The sequence below is a fragment of the Ostrinia nubilalis genome, chromosome 19 (genome assembly GCF_963855985.1).
Source record: "Ostrinia nubilalis chromosome 19, ilOstNubi1.1, whole genome shotgun sequence".
NCBI lineage: Eukaryota > Metazoa > Arthropoda > Insecta > Lepidoptera > Crambidae > Ostrinia > Ostrinia nubilalis.
Window position 1 is genome coordinate 10139524 of NC_087106.1, and position 24505 is coordinate 10164028.

The window sequence follows — 24505 nt, forward strand, 5'->3', positions numbered from 1 at the left end:
CGGCCAAAAAACTGGCACGCGTCGGTCCTCCGTAAGCGCCACCGCGCGACTGATTGAGATTGTCCAAGCCGTCATGGGCGATTTTTTCCACATTTTTTAACATAGTAACTAAATAAGACGCAATATAAAAATTTCATCCGTTAAAAGCCCTCAAGTTATTTCTAAACTTTAGTTTAGTAAAAGATTCAGAATCTCAAATCGTTTATTTTAAAAATAAAACCATTATTAGAAAACGAATAGAGGTAACTTTGGGAATTTATTCTATCGAGTCAACTTCATCAAATCGTGTTTCCATCCGTTAATAGCCCTAGAAAATATCCTCAACTATGCCCAAAAAAAATCTTAGCCTTTTATTTTACTGTTTAGTACCTCAAAAATGAAAAATGAAAACCTCATTTTCGCCATTTTCTCTGTTACCCGGCCTTAAACTATTTTTTATGAATCAAACACAGCGCCTTCAAGCTAAACATTGAAAAGGGTGTCAATTTTAATTTTATATGTATGTGCTATCAAAAAAAAAAGATGAGTCGCACTTTGAATTCGAATTTTTTAAAGTGCGGATGCATGAATGAATATAGCTATAAACTAAGATAAACACAAAAAAAATAAATCAACAGTCCAATCTAAGTAACAAATCGAATTAAATGCTCAATTAAGATTCTGGTAAAAAAGAAGTGACAATCAATTTTTCTTACTAAAACACACTTAGCAGGTTTGAGAAGATAAAATGTGAGATAAAGTATTGAGCTATTAATCACCGGGCTATTAGGCAATAAAGAAGAAAGTTGACAATGCGATACTGGCCACACAGTCTTTCGTTCGTTCATCCGCTGGTAGGGTTGCCAACAACTTAAATAAAAAAAGTTATTATCTTTCATTGACAACGCCACTCCTGTAGCGGAGTTTTAGGCTGACACTGTGTAGATTTGTTGTCGACACGATAAGAAGAAGATCTTTCTATTATAGATCTTATAAATACACTTAGGTCTCAAAAAACATACAATTGAGTGCATGCATCAATGTTTTTATTTATTTTTTAAATATTGACACATTTTTAAACAACACATAAATAATATGCCACCTAACATATTAGCTGTTGTTTCCAGTTATTACCTTTCTGACACTATACGTACAAACGAGAATTGTTTAATAATTTCCTTATCACTAAACAAAACGTTTATTATACTTATTAATAAGTTCTTAATAACAAATATGTTGCTTTATTTAACTAGCATGCTAAAAGGTGTTTCTTTCATAATTTTATGCATGACAATTGGGTTCAATGGAAGCAATAATACGTATTTAAATTCTTGAAACAATCTAGATCTAATTGCCCGTTTTTACCACCAATCCCTAATTTTTATGTGACCCCTATGAAAACAAAATTAATTTACCATCAACCCTTGTCTAGCCCATTCGGTCAGTCAGGTCATTCACACGCGTACGTCATCGAAAAGTGAAACATTTGCGAAAGAAACGTTTAATAACATCATTCAGTTTTGAATATTTAAACTAACTAATGATATAATTTTCGTGACGTAACAGAAAGTGTAAGATTCTGAAGAATGCACATAAATTAGATAGTGGGTGTAGCGGGTAACATTCCTCATTTATAAAACAACTTCACTCGTTTTAGACGCCATTTTTAAATAATTTGCGCAACTGTGGAATAATTCTGTTAATTTTTCTACTAGCCAAGCCAACCTTAAGAATTATGATTATTGAATCAATATTACATACACGAAACATAAATCTTCATGTATAACTAATAGCAGTTCGCAGTAATATTTTATTATGATAACTAAATCATTATTTTTGTATGACATCTTTCTTATACAAATAACTTTAATATCATTCCGTCTTGTAACATTATTATTTTCATTATCATTATTTTGTGAAGTTATATTGGATGCTTACGATTGTTTTTCGTATAAAGAATGACGTATTTATTAACATTATTTGCTCAGTATTAATTTAGTATAAATAAGTTAAATGGTTTTTATTTCCTCGTTAAATTGGCGTGATCAAATTGAAACCTAAAAAGATGTAATATATTTCCAATTAACGATCAATTAATTAAAATTTTGTATGAATTAATTGGTTGCTAGTTGCAATTTGTACCTTCCTATTTATAGACAAATAAATTCCGTTTCGATAAATCACTTTTTGTAACAAATGAAATATATTGACTGGCATCAAACAATATACAATAACTCAATAAATAAGTTCATTTAACCCAATAATTATTGAGTTGAATGAAACAAAGCTATGACTAAGTATACTTTACAGTCAGACACATTTTTATTGCAAATTCGCCCCTATAAAAACTACATAAGATGCCATTTTGCTTTCTTTGATGTGCTTTTTTTCGTAAGAGCCAAGGCACACGATGCGATGCGGCGCCGCACCGCAATATCGCCGAATCCCGATATTTCTATGTAAGACGACGCAGCGACACCGCTCCGGCGTCGCATCGCCGCCTCAACGCATCGTGTGCTTTGGCTCTAATTCGAAATGTATAAACGCGGTGAATCAGTGTTTAAAAGAGCCAAATCAGCCATTGCAATTAATTTTGGAAATCGCGAATGGCTCTTTCGGAGAAACCAGTCATCGACTGAAAGTTTATGCTTATGAAAAATGCTGCATCAATACGTTTTTGTTGCAGTCTGAACGATTTTAATACAATTAATATGAAAGTGAACACAAAATTATGTGACTTGTTAACTAAATGTTAAGCACTTGGTTCAAATTACTCGAATTTTAAATGGCATTGACATACTCGTATGTATTTATCCGATTAATCATTAATAGATTAATTAATTGATGATGACAAAATGACATTTTCTACAAGTCACTTAAAACTGTTTTAATGTAGATAATAACTAATATAAGTAATTAAGTAAGGTGGTAAATACTAAAGATACACTTAGGTACGAACAAAAGTATTGTACACATTATGTACCACACAATCTAAAATGTCTTTCTCCGTTTATAAACCTATGACACAGTCAAATACTACTTTCGCTTAAAACTGACTTACGACTTATTATAACTTAACAGACTAGTTACCAGGAAGCCACCATTATGAGCCGAGCTAAAATATGTTTTTAGTAAACAAAACACGTAAACAAAGGTGGAAATGACAAAGTAACCACTTTCACTGGGAAGAATGAATGAATAATAAAAGTTGACGCGATGGCGCGTAACAAGACGGCGGACGACTGGCCAATAAATATGCTAAATGGAAAAGTTTTTATAAACGGCGAGGAAGTAGGTTGTATTTGAGGAAAATCTCTGGAAGTACACGTAAATAGGTTTACGGATAAGTAAATGTAATGAGTTGGTATGAAGAAAAAACGTTTTTATGGAGGTCATCGCACATTGTATTTCAAACGACAGCAAATCAGATTATAGAATTTTGTTGCAATATAGCTCCTATTACAAGAACATAAGAGGGCATGATGTTAAGCTTGATGTGCTGTCATGTGTAGCTTAGTTATTTTGGAAAGATTTACTCTTATCTTGGGTCCTTCGGATTAGGTCATAATTGCATTATTACGGTGCTGTGAAATGAGTAACAAACATTCTTAACGCATTCAACAAACGATAGAACACGGGCTTATGTTTAAGTGGTGATAGAGTACCTGCGGTAAATATTAATGTATATTATTTCATGTGCACTAAAACAAAATAAATCGTCGATTAAGAATCTATAACAATATTAAGTGACCTCTAAAACGCAACACAAGAACATTATGCTTAAACTTTTACGAATAAAACTATTTCACAGTTACGGATGTAGTTTCTTTGAATATTCAGTGGTCTGCATTGCATGATCTAGATCGATGTTAGCATATCGATATTGATCTGCATTTAATATAGATAAACTGAGTTGCTCTTTAATTTCTTAATGAGCTCTCAAGTAACAATTTTTCCAATAAAATTGTTGCTGTAGGTGTTTTGCTGTTAATGAATGCATAAAAACATCAACAGCTATTAATGCATCATACTTTATAAAAACGCGTTTCAATGTTATTTTTTCAACAATTAAGTAAAAATATTTTATCGCGCTAACATTAAGGCCGGGTAGCAGAGAAAATGGCGAAAATGAGGTTTTCATTTTTCATTTTTGAGGTACTAAACAGTAAAATTAAAGGCTAAGATTTTTATTGGGCATAGTTGAGGATATTTTCTAGGGCTATTAACGGATGGAAACACGATTTGATGAAGTTGACTCGATAGAATAAATTCCCAAAGTTACCTCTATTCGTTTTCTATTTATGGTTTTATTTTTAAAATAAGCGATTTGAGATTCTAAATCTTTTACTAAACTAAAGTTCAGAAATAACTTGAGGGCTTTTAACGGATGAAATTTTTATATTGCGTCTTATTTAGTTACTATGTTAAAAAATGTGGAAAAAATCGTCCATGACGGCTTGGACAATCTCAATCAGTCGCGCGGTGGCGCTTACGGAGGACGGACGCGTGTCAGTTTTTTGGCCGTGACAGTTCGCGATTTGTCAATATTTTTGACAATGATGACTTTGATGAGTCACAGTATAATAATATCAGTGTTACTGGAGAAAGCTGAAATTTTTGATAATTAAAAATTATCAATTTTGTCTACCTATTGAAATTTAAATCGTTCGCATCCTTTTAAACGAAGACTCTACTCATGATACATAGTACATTCCTCAAATATGAGACAAAACCAATGAGTTAAAATTACATTTTAATAGTACCTACATACAATCGTCTTACGACACAAATAAATAATAAAAAATACTGTCTAAGGTCTGTAGCTAAAGGCCTAAGCTGTAAGATAGAAGAATCTTCTAGCCAAAAAGATGGCAGATGCAGCAGATGTCAACGGATTTAAAACTGGAGTTCATGTAACTCCTTGTAGACTTGAGTGTCTAGAGCGTCCCTTCCTCCACCATGCGTAAGAATTTTCACAAAAATACTGTCTAAGGTCTGTAGCTAAAGGTCTACGCTGCAAGATGGAAGAATCTTCTAACCAAAAAGATGGCAGATGCAGCAGATGTCAACGGATTTAAAACTGGAGTTGATGTGACTCCTTGTAGACTTGAGTGTCTAGAGCGTCCCTTCCTCCACCATGCGTAAGAATTTTCACAAAAATACTGTCTAAGGTCTGTAGCTAAAGGTCTAAGCCGTAAGATAGAAGAATCTTATAGCCAAAAACATGGCAGATGCAGCAGATATCAACGGATTTAAAACTGGAGTTCATGTGTATCCTTGTAGTTTTGAGTCTCTAGAGCAGTGGTTCTTAACCTTTAAGTCATGAGGGACCATTTTACCAAATTTCTGTCTTGTCTGTCAGGGACCACCTTATAATCGGTCAAAGCCAGTTTGACTGCAAAAATCAGTTAAAAGTGGTTTTGACCAAGGTGTGCAAGTGCACATCGTGGACCACTTGGAATGCCTCCAGGGACCACCAGTGGTCCGCGGACCACCGGTTAAGAACCACTGCTCTAGAGCGTCCCTTCCTCCACCATGCGTAAGAATGTTTCAAAAATACTGTCTAAGGTCTGTAGCTAAAGGTCTAAGCTGCAAGATAGAAGAATCTTCTAGCCAAAAAGATGGCAGATGCAGCAGATGTCAACGGATTTAAAACTTGGAGTTCATGTGACTCCTTCTAGACTTGAGTCTCTAGAGCGTCCCTTCCTCCACCATGCGTAAAAGTTTTCCAAAAATACTGTCTGAGGACTGTAATAAAAGTCTAAACTGCAAGATAGAAGAATCTTTTAGCCAAAAATATGGCAGATGCAGCATATATCAACGGATTTTAGACTGGACTGGCACCACCTTGCAATGTCATCCTCTCATTGTTATCTGTAATGTAAATTATTTTTAAAATGTATTTAAAAAATAAAATCGTTTTATTATTTCAATAATCTGACCTCTCAACTCAACTACACTACACAAACACCTTTGTTCGCAACTGTACTGACGAAACCTCGATATTATACCGTTCATTTAAGATGGCAAGCTTTTTGCTGCGGTAATGCACTCTAGGTAACCGTGTGTGATGCTTATTGCTCATAGTGATTTTCGATACAGAGCCCCGTACATACGTTATACATAAATTATGGAAAGAAAACACCCAGACCAATACAAACAAATATGTATGCAATTTTAGTATGATATTTTTATTTATTAATAAACAAAAAGACTGAACAAAATTGATGCGTGTACTGATTAATGTAATTAACCACATGCAAAGCTTTGTGAATTGCAACAACTATAATATATTATCCAAGCTCTAAATAATCGCTACTACGAGTAACTGATCATAAAATGTTTTTCCAATCGCTCAAGCTCCCGAGGATCTACCGATAGGTCGGGTGACGTAATCTTGAAATTCTTTTAGCCGGCGCGGAACTTCCGGAAGGTCGGGTGACGCCACGCCTCTTTGAACCGTGTTTACTTTGGCAGTTATATTCTATATTTATTCGATTCTAAAATATATTCCCAAACATTTTGAAAGTTGTTTTAATTTGTATCACTTGGATATGATTTGTATTAGAAAGTGCTGTGAGTGTGACGCTTGAACGGAAGGAAGTCAACCTAACCTAACCAACTGCGTATTTCTAAACTGCGTATTTCTATACTGTGTAGCCGCGAGAGCTCTTTGGCGCGCTGTCTTCGGCGAAGTATTGCGCGCGCAGATTTTGACAGCGCGAAATACCTACTTTAGCAGAAATACCAAGCCTTAAACCATAATGATCTGTCGATGAAATGCTCAGTTATAATAACGTTTCGTGAATTAAAATACAATTAACGATAAAAATCGATAACAATCAACTCGATTCTATCTAGTCATTGATTAGATAAACTTCTAGTGATTTTACATTACTCATTCCGTCATTTGTAGAAATAGAAATTGAAGGCGCTTCACCGCCTTCGTCTCTAATGTGCGAGTGCAATAAACCGCACGATTTAGCCTTATGCGTTTCTATCTAGACATAAATAGTAGTCATAGAGAAGCCACTAGTCACTGCCAATCATTGCCTACATGTCGTTGAACTTCGGGGGCTCCGTTAGAACCAATCGTTAACTGGGTGGTATCTTTTGTTAGTTCTTATTTAGGTTTTTTAATGTCGTCTTGTTTGGTTGTATTGAATAGGCTCCAAAATAAAACCGATTTGAAAAATTATTTCACCATTATAATTCTTCATTATTTTAGATCAAGATAGCAGCTAGTATTCTAATAAATTAGGACATAATCAAAATAATACTGAATACAAAAAAGACAGATATTTCGGCAAATTTTGAAATACTGTATTTGGCAACCACTATGAATAAGCTAGTTCCCATTCCCATCATTGTGTGTGACGGCTCGTTTACAACAATGAAGGTCTTTGCTTGACAAGATACTACTGAGTACTACAGCAATGAATATAAAGGAAGCAAAAACATCTTTGAAGCGTGCTTCTTCACGCACACGAATACCTTGATCAGATAGAATATTTAATTTAAAAACATTACAAAGACACACGAATGATGATCTCAGTGCTGACCTTAAAATCGAGATGATACCAAAGATCATACAAGGCGAGAAAACGAAACACTCGATTTGCTTTGTTAAAGATATCAACATAAAATTCGTGTAAAACTACTTTCTCTGGTCAAGAATACTCTTGGAGTTCATTATGTGGAATGAAATCAGCATAAATTTATTATTTAAATACAAACAATACCGTTGCAAATCATGAATGGATCTGAAGTCTCAAGATTTCTGTAAAAAGATGATCATCTACTTGAATTAAATTAGTACCTTCATTAAAATACTACAGTCTGTTTATAGGATGCCCTTGGGGTTCCGAATCCTGCTGATTCCAGATTTTTTAGAATAAAATTGTTAATCTCGGATTTAATATTAATAGTTTCACAAACAATGCATAATAATCTTTATTTTGTGGGTTAAAAACAAAAAGGAGTACATCAGTCTGTGCCTTTGTAAATTGCAATCAGCTTTTGGCATCGCTATATTGATGGTCAAGTTGCGGATGATAAAGCGGTTTCATATTTTAGTTGTGATGAGGGTACAAAACACTCTGCATATACAGTCTTAAAATTATCACTATAAGGGTCAATTTGCTTTTGTGGACGACTGTAAGACTATCGGTAAGTCCGTATTTATGCTGTTAACTGTTCCTTGGCCGCGATTTGCGGTTCGAGTTTTTGAAACGAGATTTGATGTTACTAGAAGCACGCTCATTTGCCTCTCGATGTTAGACCGTTGACTCACCATACATAGTTTTTTTGGAAACCGTCGGGCCAGCTAACAGCATTTAGCATGGTTGCATAAAGGTGAATGCGAAAAAAATGACGTCACTGTCTTCAGTCAGCGTAAAACGATCACGTCAAAATAATTTATTAGAAAATTTTAATTGATGTAAAACCATATTTTTCAAAAATAAAAATAAATCACAAAAAACGCACACCAATAAGATAATATTACTTGAAAAGAGCAAGTAAGTCACAAAAAAATAACCTAAAAAAACATTTGGTACATCGTTTTGGGATTTTCGCGCTAATTAATTGTGATATAAAAAGTGTTTTAAACTAGTTAGCACTATCGCTAACGACTGTAACAATTTTTTCTGACGTAAGTTTTTAAACACGCAAAGGTCAGAACCACACCTTGTCCTATAATACATGGCGGATAAAAAGGGAACATGCACCGACTGGGAGCAACAGGTTTCGAGGGCATCGACCTGGGCAGGATTTTGGTCCTTCGAAGAAAAAAACGTAATTACACGATACCCAAACCAGGCGAAGGCATCAGTCACGCCCGAAGTAACGAGAAAGCTTCGGGGTCTCCAAGGGTCCATTTTAGGGCCTCTATTATAAAACGATTTTGTTCCTTACATCATTACTTTTATAGTTATCTACTTTGTATGTTCATTTGATGTAACTTACTCTGATGACAGCTGAATATAATTTGAAGCAGTAAAGTCTAAAAATTTTCAAGATACGTGAGAATATTATTACAATCAAATCACTACTAGGTAAAAGCCTATACAAATTGAAAGTTTTTGTGAAATCTGTGAACACCGATAAATCATTGATATGCACACACAATACATTGGTCATACCAAATTGAAATCCACCATCCCATATCGATTGCGGCAATCAGAAGCTTGATGCGTTGGGAATCAGCAGGTCGTGTCGAGGTGCGGTTGGATTCAAAAATCAACAATGACACGCCCAGCCGATCGGAGAGATTGGAATTTACACGATGGGTTATGACGGAAAACATATTTTAGGTTGGCTTTGACGGTCACTGAATGTGTCTTTGACCATGATAATAATATGGTTTGATGGCTGTTAGGCCTAATAGTTATTCATGGATTACAATGATGTGTTGTACTTAGCGTGTTCGAATCTAACTGGGGGCAAGACTTGTTTCAAGTTATTGATTTCAGTTTCAAGGATTGAACACACCTCATTTATAAAAGTAATAAAAAAGTTCTTTATTTCAACAGGTAGGCTTGAAAAGAATAAAAAGAAATAATTGGATTAAGTAAAAACAACGAAAAATTATCAAAGAAAGATATCAAACAGTGCCATAATAAGTTAACAATACCATGTTATTACATGGACGTATTGCTCAAAGTATTATTAACTTTTTGACTAACCAAACAAACGTAATCTAGGCGTGTAAATACCAAACGAATTAGTTACCAGTAACATTTCTCAATGATTCTAAAGATGGTCGTATCGTGGTAATCAGAGCCATAAGATACGCTATTGGCTTTGCAATAGCTTTTATAACGCAGCGATTGGTCAATAGGTACTTGTGCTTATTTACTAAATTGTGACTGGTATATTAAAACATGGTTATTATTAGAGATTTGCACGTATGGCATGGACATTTTGAAAATGTATATTGCCTCTATTGGAATTTAAACGAGCGGCCTTTGTAACTGCCACACATACTTAAGCCACTGAACTACAGAAGACATTATTAAATTACTCGGTTTCGTCGTCATTTCAGCCAAAATGTTATCCACTGTTGGACAAAGGCCTCGGACCAAGGATTTTCACAAGGATCACTTCTACACCCGCACCGAGGTACTTTCTTAATTTAGGGAAATTTTAATAGAATTGATCATCATCATTTCAGCCATAGGACGTCCACTGCTGAACATAGGCCTCCCCCAATGATTTCCACAATGGCCGGTTAGTAGCGGCCTGCATCCAGCGCCTTCCTGCTACCTTTATGAGGTCATCGGTCCACTTTGTAAATAAAATTGATGTTCTAATATTATTTTTGTGAATCGCCGTACCTACTTCAAATCTGTTTATTTTTCCAGTCTATTTTCTCAAGATATACAATATCTTAAAATAACTATGTATAACGTAGAACTACCGTTAGTTATTTATTTTTAACGATCTGTTCTTTATGGTCGTAAAATGCACTGATTAATTAATTAAGGAAAAGTGCAATAGTATAAGCTTCCCGAACTAAAAGTGTATGAGAAAATGAACACGTAATGCAATTGTACGAGTAATTTGTATTTCCTTGATGTGCAATCAACGGGTTTTACTATAGGATAAAAATAGTGATTAAGTTTATACGTAACTAAATCTAACAGTTGCTTGATAGATTATAAGTATTATACGTGCCGTGCATAGCTCCAAGAATAATCTTATAAATTAGTTATTTTACCACATTATATTTTACAAACGCGTCTTAAATTCTTTAGTACCTACCTAACGTCTTCGATCGGACTGTTGATGTCATCATAACAAAAGCATCGAATAATACGTCATCGTTTAACGCAGATTTATTTTTAAAACTCGGAATAATAAGCATGATATCGAACGAAATTAACCTCTAATAAGGCTCTCTTCTTTAATTTTTAGCTCATGGTGTTGAAAAGTAAGTGAGACGTTACAAAATGTCACAATTTACAAGCTTTTTTTTCTTTTAAAAACAACAACTGCAATTTGTAAATAGGTAGGTACAATACTTTTTTTCATTTATTATGGAAAACCTTGGGGGAGGCCTTTGTCCAGCAGTGGGTGGACGTCATTTGGCAGAAACGACGACAATACTTTTTTGTTTCATTTATACATTAATTATTGTCCTAAAAACATCCTTCAACTCGAAATCACGGGCCGAGTAACTTTGTCCTTGATACTGTCCTCGCAAACGCGACTCCGGCGCAAACTGGTTTGGGCCATAACTTTGTTTCTGACGCCATCGGTGCATGAAGAAGATGGGAATGTGATAATTGGCTGGGTAGGGTCAGCAAAAAATTTACATTTCCAAACGTATCTCGTTTTGAACGCTTCATTAGTTTGACAGAAAGCACGAGCGTAGAGCATGACACGTGAACAAATGATCATCAAAGGGTCTTGCGATCATGCTAGCATTTGAAGGAGCCTTAAAAGGATCCTCATTGTAAATATTAGGACTGTCAATCGGCATGAGTTAAAATCAACAAATCAAAACAAAGGAAACCAAAGGTTGTGTCTGCCTAAATATTGCGACGTTGTAGAAGATATTTTTATATCACTACATTTAAAACTTAGGTGATTAAATTAAGAATAGCCTCTTATACGTATGTCTTATGTGCCATAAGTAAATAGAATGTAATTCATTGTTCTGAAGACGTAGTGTGGGCAGGCTCCCCACTAAGTGGACCGACGATCTGGTGAAGGTCGCTGGAGCTGCCTGGATGCGGGCGGCGCAGGACCGTTCGTTGTGGAAATGCTAGGGGGAGGCCTTTGTCCAGCAGTGTACGTCATTTGGCTGAAATGAAAATTTATTGGAAAAGGAACCTGTAAAAGCAATCTTTTATGACGTATTTCTTCAGTTTGATTGAGCAACGATAGTATCTGATAGTCTTAGAGTAGGCGCACACCGTTGATTTTTCGTCGGCCGATAGTTTAATCGGGCTGTTGATCAGTATGGGCATGTATGGGAGTGCGCACACTACGCCGATTCGATTTGGCCGATTCTTCATACAATTTGAAATCGGGCACAACTATCGGCCAACTAAAAATCAACGGTGTGCGCCTACTCTTACTGAGGTTCACAGTCACACGCCAGAAGGACAAGTTTCTACGAGCAATATTTCACTGTAGAAATCGTGGATGAAATCTAATGTAGTTATAAAGCGCTCTTGACTTTCATTCACCGCCATTTTGCTAAACAAGTGCAGATTTTTATCGTGGAAATAGCTTCATATTATGTTTTTATAGCGTTGCATATGCAATTAAACTTTTAATCCTTTTTCGTGCTTTCTATTTCGTATGCATGACTAATTAGGTGAGATGATGGCTATAATTAAATGTCTAGTTTATTACGTAACATTTTTGTTTCAGGTTCTAATTAACAAAGCTTTCAGTCATGTTAATCGATCTTTTTAATTGCATTTATCTATCAACGATTATCGTAAGTAAAAAGAAGTTTAGGCGCTGGATGCAGGCAGTTTCCAACCGATCATTATGGAAATCATTGGGGGACGCTTAACGTTTAGCAGTGGACGTCCTATGGTTGATATGTTGATGATGATGATGGGATGCCATAGGACGTCCACTGCTGAACATAGGCCTCCCCCAATGCTTTCCATGTTGATCGATTGGTAGCGGCCTGCGTCCAGCGCTTCCCTGCTACCTTTATGATGTTGTCGTCGGTAATTTCATATATTCAAATATAATTTTAACTAATCATTCAAACCAACATAAATTAATACAGTTCAATGTAACCAAGCAAATATGCAAATGGTGACGATTTCAAGTATTTTCTATCGCATTATGAAAGTGAGCTGTCAATGCAAGACTGCACTTGAGATGCATTGCATGTATGATATCAATTGATCAATTTATGTATATCTTCGGTGACTATATGAAATTATACTTTAAATATGCTATTAGATATTGATAATATAATCTGACGTTTAGAATATCGTCATCGATGAAGTTCATAAAAATAAGAATACGTGAATCTATACTATTATTATAAAGCTGAAGAGTTTGTTTGTACTTGAATGTGCTAATCTCAAGAACTACTGGTCAGTTATGAATTTTTTTTTGTGTTGGATAGCCCATTTTAAATCGAGGAAGGTTTTTGGCTATATAACATTAACGAAAAACATTAAAGCAATTAAAAAAAATGTTGCAAAGACGGGAAATATTATTCAAAATATTTTTACGCGTACGAAGTCTCGGGCAAAGCTAGTTTAATAAAATAAAATAGTTTTTAACTACATAGGCCCATTCCAGGGCACTTATACATGTCCCACATAAAATTAACTATCGCAAAGGAACCGCGCCTCGATAATCTGGGTGAAGCTTTAAAAAATATTTAGGGCTTAAATCTATTCCATTGAAAATATACCGACAAAGCGAGGATTTTAAAAAAGGGCTCCTAAAGTGCCTCATCTATCAAGTCATTGTTACGCCGGGGGCTCTGTAGCAGATCCTCGTAAGTGCATTTTTCTCTTTTTTGGACAACACAATATGTGGCATCTTATACAGTTGCAGTAAGAGTTATTTTGCAACAAAAATAGATAGCCTGATGTGCTTTTTACTCCTTTTTGGATTCCGAGTTTGCAAGATTGTTGCTTTTATCGAACACCGAACTTAATTATAAATCGCAATCAGTGTTAAAGGTAACTATGAGCTTGAATTCTTAGAGACGGCACATCAAGCTAAAGTGGATCACCTTGTGTAGTTGTGATAGGGTTGAATTTGCAAGGTTATTGTACAGCCTGAAATGATTTTGACTGTACAAAGTGGTAAGGATTGCTAATTACGAGTGTGAAGGCATTTTAGTTGATTTCAAGAATTTTAATTTGGATCTGATACGAATATAAATTTTGTTTTCATCTGATCTGTTTTTTGCTCTGAGGTTCTGTTCAATTCCAGACCATTAAAAAGAACAACAAATTGTTGTTGATATTCATAATAATATTTGAAATGCCTGTAGCTGATCTTAAAATACAATAGTTAGATCGTTCCATGGTGCGTATGCACTCATGGATGATTAAGGCTAGGTTGCACCATCTTATTTTAACTTTGACAAAACGTCAAAAATCTGTCAAACTCCATACAATAAACACCGGTTATTGTCAATGTTAGGTGGTGCAACTCAGCTTTAGTGTGTACCGATAACACTCAAACATTAGCGGAAGAATAGTGGGGCGCGTCTTCGTGGATGAAACGATCTATACCCAGCATGAGCATGAGTTTTTCATCTCAGCATAAGAGATGAAAAACTCACAATGTTTAAATAAGTAAAATATTATTCGGTTCTCATTAAGATAATACGAGTATTCATTAACTTTATAAAAGCGCACTCTTTTGCAAATTACAATTATCTAGTTACAATCCACAGCCCATCAGGCTACACATTTTTGTTGCAAAAAAGCACCTTAATACAACTGCACAAGACACCTTTCAGCTTCAGTATAGCATTGTAAACGTGTTGATGAACTCACCTCCATTGTATGCAAGCGCATCCGCGACCATTTAGCATTTCAATAACTAATTTTAATCAGATGACATTTATTTAATTCATTTGTATAAATTAAGCAGAATTTTATATGACTTTTCACTGGAAATAACTGCATAACCCGAAGGTAAACTAGATAAGAATGCCTTTAAGTTCGCCTGTTAATGTTAAAATTTTGGCATTAAAGTATAAATAAATAAATCTGTCCAGGTAGGAGGTGAATCCGCGACCTTTTGACCGGACGACTGCTCTGACCTCTAAGATACAGAAACGTTGATATAATTAAGAAATATGTGTTTGGCATTTAAAACTCCCAATAACTATACATTTTTAGTACAGTAGATATTATCGAACACACTTTATTGTACACTACACAAGATAAGAAAAGAAATAAATAAAAGAGACAGCAAAATATACAGACCACAGGTAGTACCTTATTATTAATTTTGAGGGAAGTGTAGGTCGCGCAGCAATAGTTGAGGCAATAAAGCAAAGATTTGTATCTAATACCCTAGTTGCGCTGATGTCTTAGTTCTTATTGTACTGTTATTACTCTTGTAGGGGACTTTTGCACTGACACTGTGTAGATTTGTTGTCGACACGACAAGAAGAAGTTCTTAATTCAAATATTAAATCAGTGGAATAATCAGTGTTTGTCTTAACTTTCGTTGCGCGATATATACTTAAAATCAATTTTAAATCTTGCAATAATAAGCAACCTAAATAATATAATGTATCAAGGTGAGAGATGAGTCAATAAATTGCATAGCACTTGCACAGATGTCTTAGTTCTTCAAATATTAAATCAGTAGGAGTATGTGTTTGCCTCAACTTTCGTCGCGCAATCTATACCTAAAATCTATTTTTATTCTTACAATAATGTAAGCAACCTAAATACCTACCTAACCTAAACTTAACCTATGTATCAAGGTGAGAGATGAGTCAATAAATTGCATATTTTTTATCGACAGAGGCTATTTTCCTGTTATTTTTATCGGAAATCGAACCCGGATCTCCTATTATTACGGCATCTAACATCGTAACAAGCCAAGTGACATAAGTAGCATTTATTTTACATTTTGTTACCAATCCATAACCCTAATAAGGAGTTAGGAAAATTGTACCTTTTGAGTGTGTTTTCCTAGAACAAATTATACATCATTACGTAAGATTGCAGTAAGAAGTGATTACACTTTCACTAAATAGAGCGACTATTATACCGTAACATTGTACTAAGCTGACGTTTATATTACAGAAATGGAAAAGTGACTGTAAATAACATAAAAGTGGTAAAATAACTAGTGTAATCGAGGATAAAATCCTATAAAGTAGGAAATACACAGCGTAACAAACGCAATACCGAAAATTAGTTCATGATTAGGTACTTGTTTGGCTGAATATTATGTCTATCAAAACTTAAGGTATCATGTCTCTATTTATTTAATTATCAAGTATGTAATTGTAAGCCTTCACAGTACAAAAAAATTATAGTAAATAATCTCGAGTTCATACTCAGCTTTATGTATGTATGTATGTAGCCAAGATTTATAGGTTAACTGCTAATAAAAACCAACAAATGATGGCTAAGTCGGTCCCAGGGAAAGTTTAACTGTCATTATACTTGCGACGAATAAGAAGAAAATGACAAGCGTTAAAAAATAAAGATATAATGTTGGTTCCATGTGGGACACCATAACTTTATGATATACTTATGAGTACCATAACTTTATGAGTACCAGTTATTATACTAACTTATTAACCAGTCAAGGAAGAAAATGCTTCATTATGTAGAATAAATCCTGTTACATCGCACAAACTAGCAAAAAAAATGGAAACAAGGTCCATAACTATTTTTACAGTTCTTTTATCAAAAAAATCTTTTTTTTATATCCCTAGTCGCATATTCTTGGCCGTTTTTCTTTTTTTTTTTTATATCCCTAGTTGCATATTCTTAGTTGCCAGTTATTTTCAATTAAATGTGCACTAACTTTTCTAAATAATGACTTGCTTTCTTGCAACAGCTCTAAGCTAATATCAACCGCACAAGATAGTTTGAAATGAGGTTAATATGCATATGAGAGTTTGAAGACTGGGTTTCTTTATGCACATAGCTGGCCTATTTATGGTGAAACAGTTTTGAATTACCTTTGTGAAGAAAGTTTGGAATGACAATGTTACAAGGCATAAAGTTTTTTTTTAGTTTGATAACGTCATGAGGATAATTTTGACAAAAGTGTACTAACTCCTGATCGTAAGATAGTTTCTTTTCCTCAACTCATAGGCTCTGGGGACGATCCCAAAAGGCACATTAAGTGAACGATGAAAACAATCAAGGTTCAAACGATAGAGCTGAATCGAGATGATTCAATAAGTTTTACGATCCCATATATCGCAAGAGTGGTTTATCACCATTAAAGTAACCGTACGATAAAGGACGGAATTTCTCTGGCACATTAAAAATAGTCTTACAAAATATCAAAGAAAAAACTTTTACTAGCTAACCCAAAAACAACCCACGCGCCCAAGTAGGAAATATAAAATTCTCAACAATGCGTAAGGTCGTCTGTCCATTCGACCACATCACACCTGCTATGTTACAACTCTTATAATGACATTATCATTCAAAAGTAGGCTCTATTACAATGTAATAAAGCCCACGCGTGTCTCAGATAGTTCGAGAGATTGAAAGTCATATACGTCAACCTTTCGAATAATGGTTAAGATAAAAATGTTTTTATTTCTTTCTCAACTGGACGTGGTAGTTAGCTGCATATACGATCTTTGATAAGATTTTATCTTGCAGATAACAGATACTTTATGTGATTTTAATTGAATAAAAGCATCTTTAGACTGTTATTAAATTTGAGGTCATTAATTACAACTTAGGAAAATGCTTACTTTTTAATCGACTTTTTGATTTATGATCTGAGCGTTAAAATAAAAGATTTTTTGTCCATAAGAATGATTAGTATTTTTTCACAAAAAATGGTTTGTTACCGAAATAGTTTTCACATGAGAAGTTATCTCATTATCTTTACCATAAAATATCTCAACTATTTGGACAATAAAATAAAATATGCGTAAAATTTTAACAATAAAATGTTGAAATTTTCTCATACTCGCTATTTTGTTAAATAAATTCTTAAAAGTCATGTTCAATCAACAAATCATTATCTATTATTTTAATTGAACTAATAATTATTTATAAATTACAAATTCTAGTTTACACATCAGCGTTTACGATTTCAATCAAAACATAAAAACAATAATTATTACTAAATAATTAATTAAAATCTTGTATATTTTATTAACAAAGAAGACTTTTATGTCAGGAAAATGAATTATGAAGATAAAATTATAGCTAGTAACGATTGTGTAGCTTTATTTATGCCCCATTTTACGATGTTGCATGAAAAAGTGCATCAATCTTGTGTACTGGATGGAGATTATGACAAAAAATCAACCAAAGCACACCTGAAGTATGATTTGAGATCAGTTATGGTACCAATCTTCTTTGATTATGCCCTGATAGTTTTGTAATTCTTATGGCAAAACGTGTATTGCAGCCTAAAGCCTTTGATTAAATTAAATCTACATTCCTCAATTCAAAGAATACTTATAATATTATACTTCATAATTCAAGAATAGATGGATGAAGTTTCAAACTAAGGTTTAGGTTAAAAGAGATTTTTGGAGTTTTGGATCGAGTCCAAGATCAGTTCTTAGCAAGTTAGAGTCTTGCTGAGTTGCACCACCTAACTTTGACCGTAACTTTGAAGATAACCGGTGCTTTTTGTATGGATTTTGACAGATTTTTGACGTTTGTCAAAGTTAAAGTAAGGTGGCGCAACCCAGCCTAAGATCCGGGTGAGTTGTGCTTGCTTATACAAGCTATTTAACCTCTCGTATGCCTAAGCACTGATCAGGATGAGACACCATGCCATTCGAATGGTTGTCTGGAATCTCAGCAAACGACCGGTTAAGCCTGGATGACTTGACCTGGTCAAAATTTCCACAATGTCTGAATGGAATCTCTCTTTGGGTTGTCTGATATTCTATTTTTTTGTAAACAACTTGAATCTAATTAGATGGAAGAGCAGTCGCCTGGCAAGCGAAATGTCGTGGGTTCGATTCCCACCTTAGGCAGTTAGATTTTTTCACGTTATTTTAAAAATCTACGTTAGTTTTCTGTACAGACCGTTTATTGTAAACAAAATATTATAGTAACTAGTAAAATATTTTTGTAGGTGTATTATGTACACCTGACTCAAAGCCATACCTTGACATTCCAACTCCACCATAACAGGGCATGTGAAACGGAATTCATGGCATACATATGAAGAATCTGTGAAGATGGCCTTAGGATAAAACGATTTACAACAGTTGTCTAATGGATGATAATTGCCATAACTACGCGATCTCATGAATTAGAACTCCATTCTATTATTATTCATGGGATTTTCCCTTTGAAGTTGACTGAGTAATTATACGTTTTGTTTGCAAGCAATTGCGTCCAGAACAATAATACTGTTTAAGCATAATAAGGTCCTGAATTCTCATCAAGTTATTTCGCTACTGTACATTTATTTCCCAAACAACAATATACAAAAGCAAAATAAATTGAAAAATATTTAGAGTGGAAAAAGTAATAAAAATATTTTATTTAAGCAACTCACTTCTTTCAAGACACGTTCAAAATATAATCACGATAAATACAATAACAGTTTAGCAAGAAGTTTGAGCAATTACAAGGCATACCTTTCAAAACAATTCGAGTTACTTTACAATAACACCCGCAATACGGAATGTCAGCAATAGCCGTGAGAATCTAAGCATCCGTTACAAGTTACAAACGACACATTAAAAATAATTAAAACAAATTCTTACCAGTGTGAGAAAAAAATCCGACCTTATAATCAACACAGTCTAATTTCAATGTCACATACACAGGGCACAAAACACCAGCGCGTCAACTCGAGAAAAAGAAATCGATCGGATCGATTCCGATTGGTCGGCGTCAACGGTCGCGGTTTGAATCGGCCAATCACAGGCGGCGGCGCATGCGTGCGGCGGCAACGGACGCTCGGCGCGAACTGAGGTGGTTTCATAAATGACTACATGTCGCCGTTCCATTCACGTCGTTTGCTTAACGGTTTACCTGACATTCCAATTTGAACTCAATCCCAAAATCGATAAATATCAAATTGTTTACAACTTTGAGTGGTGTATAATATTTTTTGACACGGAAAACGCATTACCACCTCGGTCGCCTTCGACGACATAAGCACGAGTCGAGTTTTTTGCAATGTCTCGCTTCAATTTCTTCTTTTATTTTGATTCGATAAATAGCTGACCTTTTTTGAGAAAAAAATGTTTCCTGATGTCATATTTTAAAATAACAGTATTTTAGAATTTTTAAAAAGTTGTCTAATTTTATTTATTTATTTATTGAAAAAAAAATGTAAAAATTATAATACGCATTGTATTTTTACTCTGTGTTCTGTATTAATTGTTATTAATAATGTTTTATGCAGTATTTTGGGGGATTATTATTAACAACTCTGTCCAAGCTCGTTGATGTCTTTTAAATCATGGACGAAATAGATATAAAATATGGTGTTCTTTTTAAAAATACTTTATACTTACTTTGTTGTTTTATTGGCTCTGTGCACGATTACAGCGCCAACTAGCGTCCACAACTTTGTGGGCTCTGTCACATTGACATTTCGGTCGTATATTTGTGAAAAAATATCGAAATGAAAAAATAACAAATATTTTCAACTAATAAATTGTTGTGATACCACGATTTGGGTGGAAAAAAGGTTTTGAAATAATTTTGGTCATTCAAATCAAATGAGGTAAGTCCAAAAAGTGTGTTTAATTTTGATTGTGTCAGGGTTTGTTTACTTTATTTCTAGTTGTAGTTTTACAGTAAAACGAAAAGAAAAAGCTACTTTAACGGTTTCATTATATAACAGTAAATATATTTAAATGTTCCTGTATCACTAGTAATAAATTAAATATCGTTTTCAGATCGAAATGAGTATTGTTTTGAAGACCGGGTTTGTGAGTTTTACAATATCAAATTCCAACCACAAACCGTATTTAAAGGAAAGTTGTTGGTATTGGCTGGACAAGTCCGAGATGTAGAAGAATTAAGAACAAAACAAGGGCAGAGTTCAATAATTCACGCTCTCATCATAAGGCAAACATCTGTGCACGACAACTACTGTGACTCATTTTTGTACTACCACGTTTTATAGTCTAGTTATTTCCAAATTGTAAACGGCTATTAAACCAGCCCTATCGAAAAACAGTCCACTCTTTTATTTAAATTCCCAGTAGGACCCTATTCATGCGATTAATTAATGATATTAAAATGTATTATGTAGAATCGCTTTGCCATTGACAGATCTCAGAATACGGAACAAACCAGAAGGAGTGTTCGATAACATTTCTACGCGGCAACTTGTGTCCAAAATACTTCCCCTCCCGCGCCCCTCTACCCCCTTTAGTGTTACTAGCGCCGTGTGACACCCCCATTTTTGGGGTAAAATTATGTAATTTTTTAAAGAGATGTTAAACAAGTAAAAAATAAGTAAGTGAAATAAGTACACACGGCCACAGTGTTAACTATCCATTTCCGTTTTTGCTCTCGCTCTTATCAAATGGTGATTCTTTGCGATAGAACGAGACGACATGACTGGCCATAGGCATAGATAGTACCTACCTACCTATGAATTTAATTTTTACTCCGAAGTAACTAAGTGTAGATGATTATTTATTTCTATTAAATAGTGTAATATACTATATGTAGGTATAATATGTTATTTAAAAGTCAATTATTACAAAAGTCGAATATAAATTTTAGAATGCCAAGTAAAACAAAAAAGAAACTTAAGGTTCTTTATTATGTAAACATATCGACAACAAAACATTTGTTTACGGCGCAGTAGTGCTTTTAGTTTAACTTTTCTTGGAGTCAAAAACAGAATCCAAATCAAAAACATCACCAATACTTGAATTTGATTGCGAGGCAACTCTGGCTGTGTATCCTGAAAGAAAATCAGAGTAAGTATGTAAGCAATAATTAATTACTTAAAATTATTATTAAATATACAAATATTGCTGCTGCTGATCTGTTGATACCAATGCCTTACTTTTGAATAAATGGGAAAGTATGAAATTCACGATAGTAATTTATTATCTCCTCATTATTAGGGAGTAATATTATAAATTAATTCAATATAATATTAAAATCAAATCAAAATCAAAAATATTTATTCAGTTTAGACCACAAGTGGCACTTATAATTTAATTAATCAGGTTGTCATGTCATGGATGAAATTACACTAAAAACTAATTAAAACAAAAAGGATGGGGAAAATATTCCATTATTCTGTGGTAACGCTATCAAAATTAACGCGTGAATTTTTTATAGACAAATGTAATTCAATATAAAAAAGTAGGGTAAAATATTCCGTTGACCTGTGGCAACACTTACAAAATTCAACCGTGATTTTTTTTGAAAATTATTATTTAATTAAAATGAATTGGAAATGTGCTACTTACGGATAAAACATGATCCCATGCACTTTCTTCGTAATTCCAGTAGCATTGTTACATGTTGGAACGGCACAAGACGGCATAATTTAATTATAAAGTGTCAATCTGACGGATATGTAAACAATGCGCGCGCCGGCCATTGACTAATTGCTCTAAAGTCAAATTAGTGCGATTTGGAGTAATTTATATGAATACACATTTACGCCCGTTGACGGTTTCTGGTTTGTTCCGTATTCTGAGTGACAGATACATCTGATGACAGAGCTTACATTATTTCTACTTTTGACCACCATGAGCGCTGCGATCGATTATGTTACCCCCACCTAGTACTTCGCACCCAGCGAATACCGGAGTGAAATAAAATTTTCTTACTTACATTTAAAATGTAGTATTTAGTAAACTTTTTTAACTTTCTATGACGATTTTTGTCTTCAATGTAACTTGTGATCTCATTAAAAGTGTCGCAAAGCACTCAAATAATTTGCAAAAAATGCACCATAATAAAAACATAGGAACATAAAATAAAAAAAAAGTATCTTCGTGATCTTAATTTGCTATATTTAGTTACTTCATTATCCTGGTACTACAGGTTGGTGTAAGACAAAGCGATTGAGCTTAACAAGAACTAATAATGATGTCATCATCCTAAAATGATTAAGCTCTGTTAGAAAACTAAAGTTAAGCCTAATTTTCCCACAAAAAAGCTTTTGGCACTGATGAAAAGTAATGATCAGGCCGAAGATTCACCTGGAATCCTCAACCTTAGAAATTGGCTATATTACTTACGTTGCTATGGTGATAGACTTTAGGTGATACCCAAGCTGACTTATATGATCTACCACCCATCGAACTGAGCAAAAAAGTTTTGTCCCCACTGGGAATCTAACCCGGGACCTCTGGGACTGAGATAGATGATCTTACACAGTGGTGATTATATTAAAATATTTCTTTATGTCACCCTGTTTTGGTGCCTGGATGCGAGGTGGGTGGTGCAGGACCGTTATGGACATCCTTGGAGGGGAGCTTTGTCCAGCAGTGGACGTCATTCGGCTAAAACAAACGAAGGAACATTGTTTTAAAACTATTACGTCTTATTTACTACAGCAAATTTAGCACCTCGTCTCATCATTACGTAGATGATATATTTTGAATTCAAACGATCACTATAACTTGTTTTAAAATGCAAAGTTGTAGTTCAGAAGATTCGACTGTATTGCGTAATATTAGAAGATATTTTGGAATGTGTTGCCACTGTGCCATAAAAGGACTATTTTTTGCAATGGCTAAATGCCACAGTATTACATAAATGCAGTAGGATTAGGTATCAATATCTTATTATTTATTATAATCATTAATAATACCAGTTGTAAGAATACAATCAGTAGGTTGGTGAGTTTAAGCCCTGGATAGGGCTCTGCTTTAAATCGTATGGTCTTCTTTATGGTGGAGGCTAGTTCTGACTGATACTGAAATTCAATAGAAATCAGAATGCTGCATCAGATGAATTGAGAACCTATAAAAGTTTATTCTGAACGAATCACGACAATTTTCTTTTCGGAATACCAAGTTGATTCAAACCTGCAAGTCCTAACCAAATTAAGAATATTTCAAATTGCAGGCTCTATCTGGGATTCAAACCCAGTACCACTTAATTGAGATTATCTATCTGTAAGGTATTTAAGCTTATTATCTAGATGACTGAGGGTCAAACTGGAATGAGCCCACCGCTTTTCACTATAGTCAAAACCAACACCTGTTTCGATAATACTTAAGATTAAGGTGCGGCCACCGATTAGCGATTTTACGCCGGCGTCCATGTTCGGTAAATGCCAAATAAAAATGCAAAATTTATTGAAAAAATGTACACGGTGGCATAGTAAACGAGGGTACATTTTAACGGTTTTAGTGGCAGTTTAAATCCTGAAGTTAAGGAGTCATCATCATCATCATCATTTCAGCCATAGGACGTCCACTGCTGAACATAGGCCTCCCCCAATGCTTTCCACGTTGATCGATTGGTAGCGGCCTGCGTCCAGCGCTTCCCTGCTACGATGTCGTTGGTCCACCTTGTAGGTGGACGTCCCAAGTTAAGGAGTAAGCTTCAATTTTAACGAGCTTTGTACACAGATTTTAGCGATCAGACCGCTTAAAATTGATTAAATGAGATGTGTGATACATGTGACCTGTCTTTGGCTTCGCAACCTGTCTGGACAGGGTGGGAAGTGTAGGCCAAATCCTCCATTGGCCTCTGGTAAATTATAGAATTAGGTATGGCTGAAATTATGATGTTTTTTATAAATGCATACCAAACCAAGTATTTGACTACAATCACATCTCATGTTAAATGAGCTGCAGTCTACATGAACTGTTCTAACAGCTTCACACTATAAAATTAATTCAAGTCATTTTCTTCTTACAGTTACACTTTTAAATAACTGCTTCAGG

At 34.5% G+C, this 24505-nt stretch overlaps 1 protein-coding gene across 1 annotated transcript in view; it reads right to left on the minus strand.

Moving 5' to 3' along the window:
• Nucleotides 1–19575, minus strand: part of LOC135081182 (glutaredoxin domain-containing cysteine-rich protein CG31559-like) — a 119443-nt gene extending 99868 nt beyond the window's left edge. Inside the window, exon 1 of the mRNA XM_063975926.1 lies at nucleotides 19382–19575. The gene's annotated coding sequence lies outside the window, so the exon portion shown is untranslated. The remainder of the gene's footprint in view (nucleotides 1–19381) is intronic.
• Nucleotides 19576–24505: the final 4930 nt, after the last annotated feature.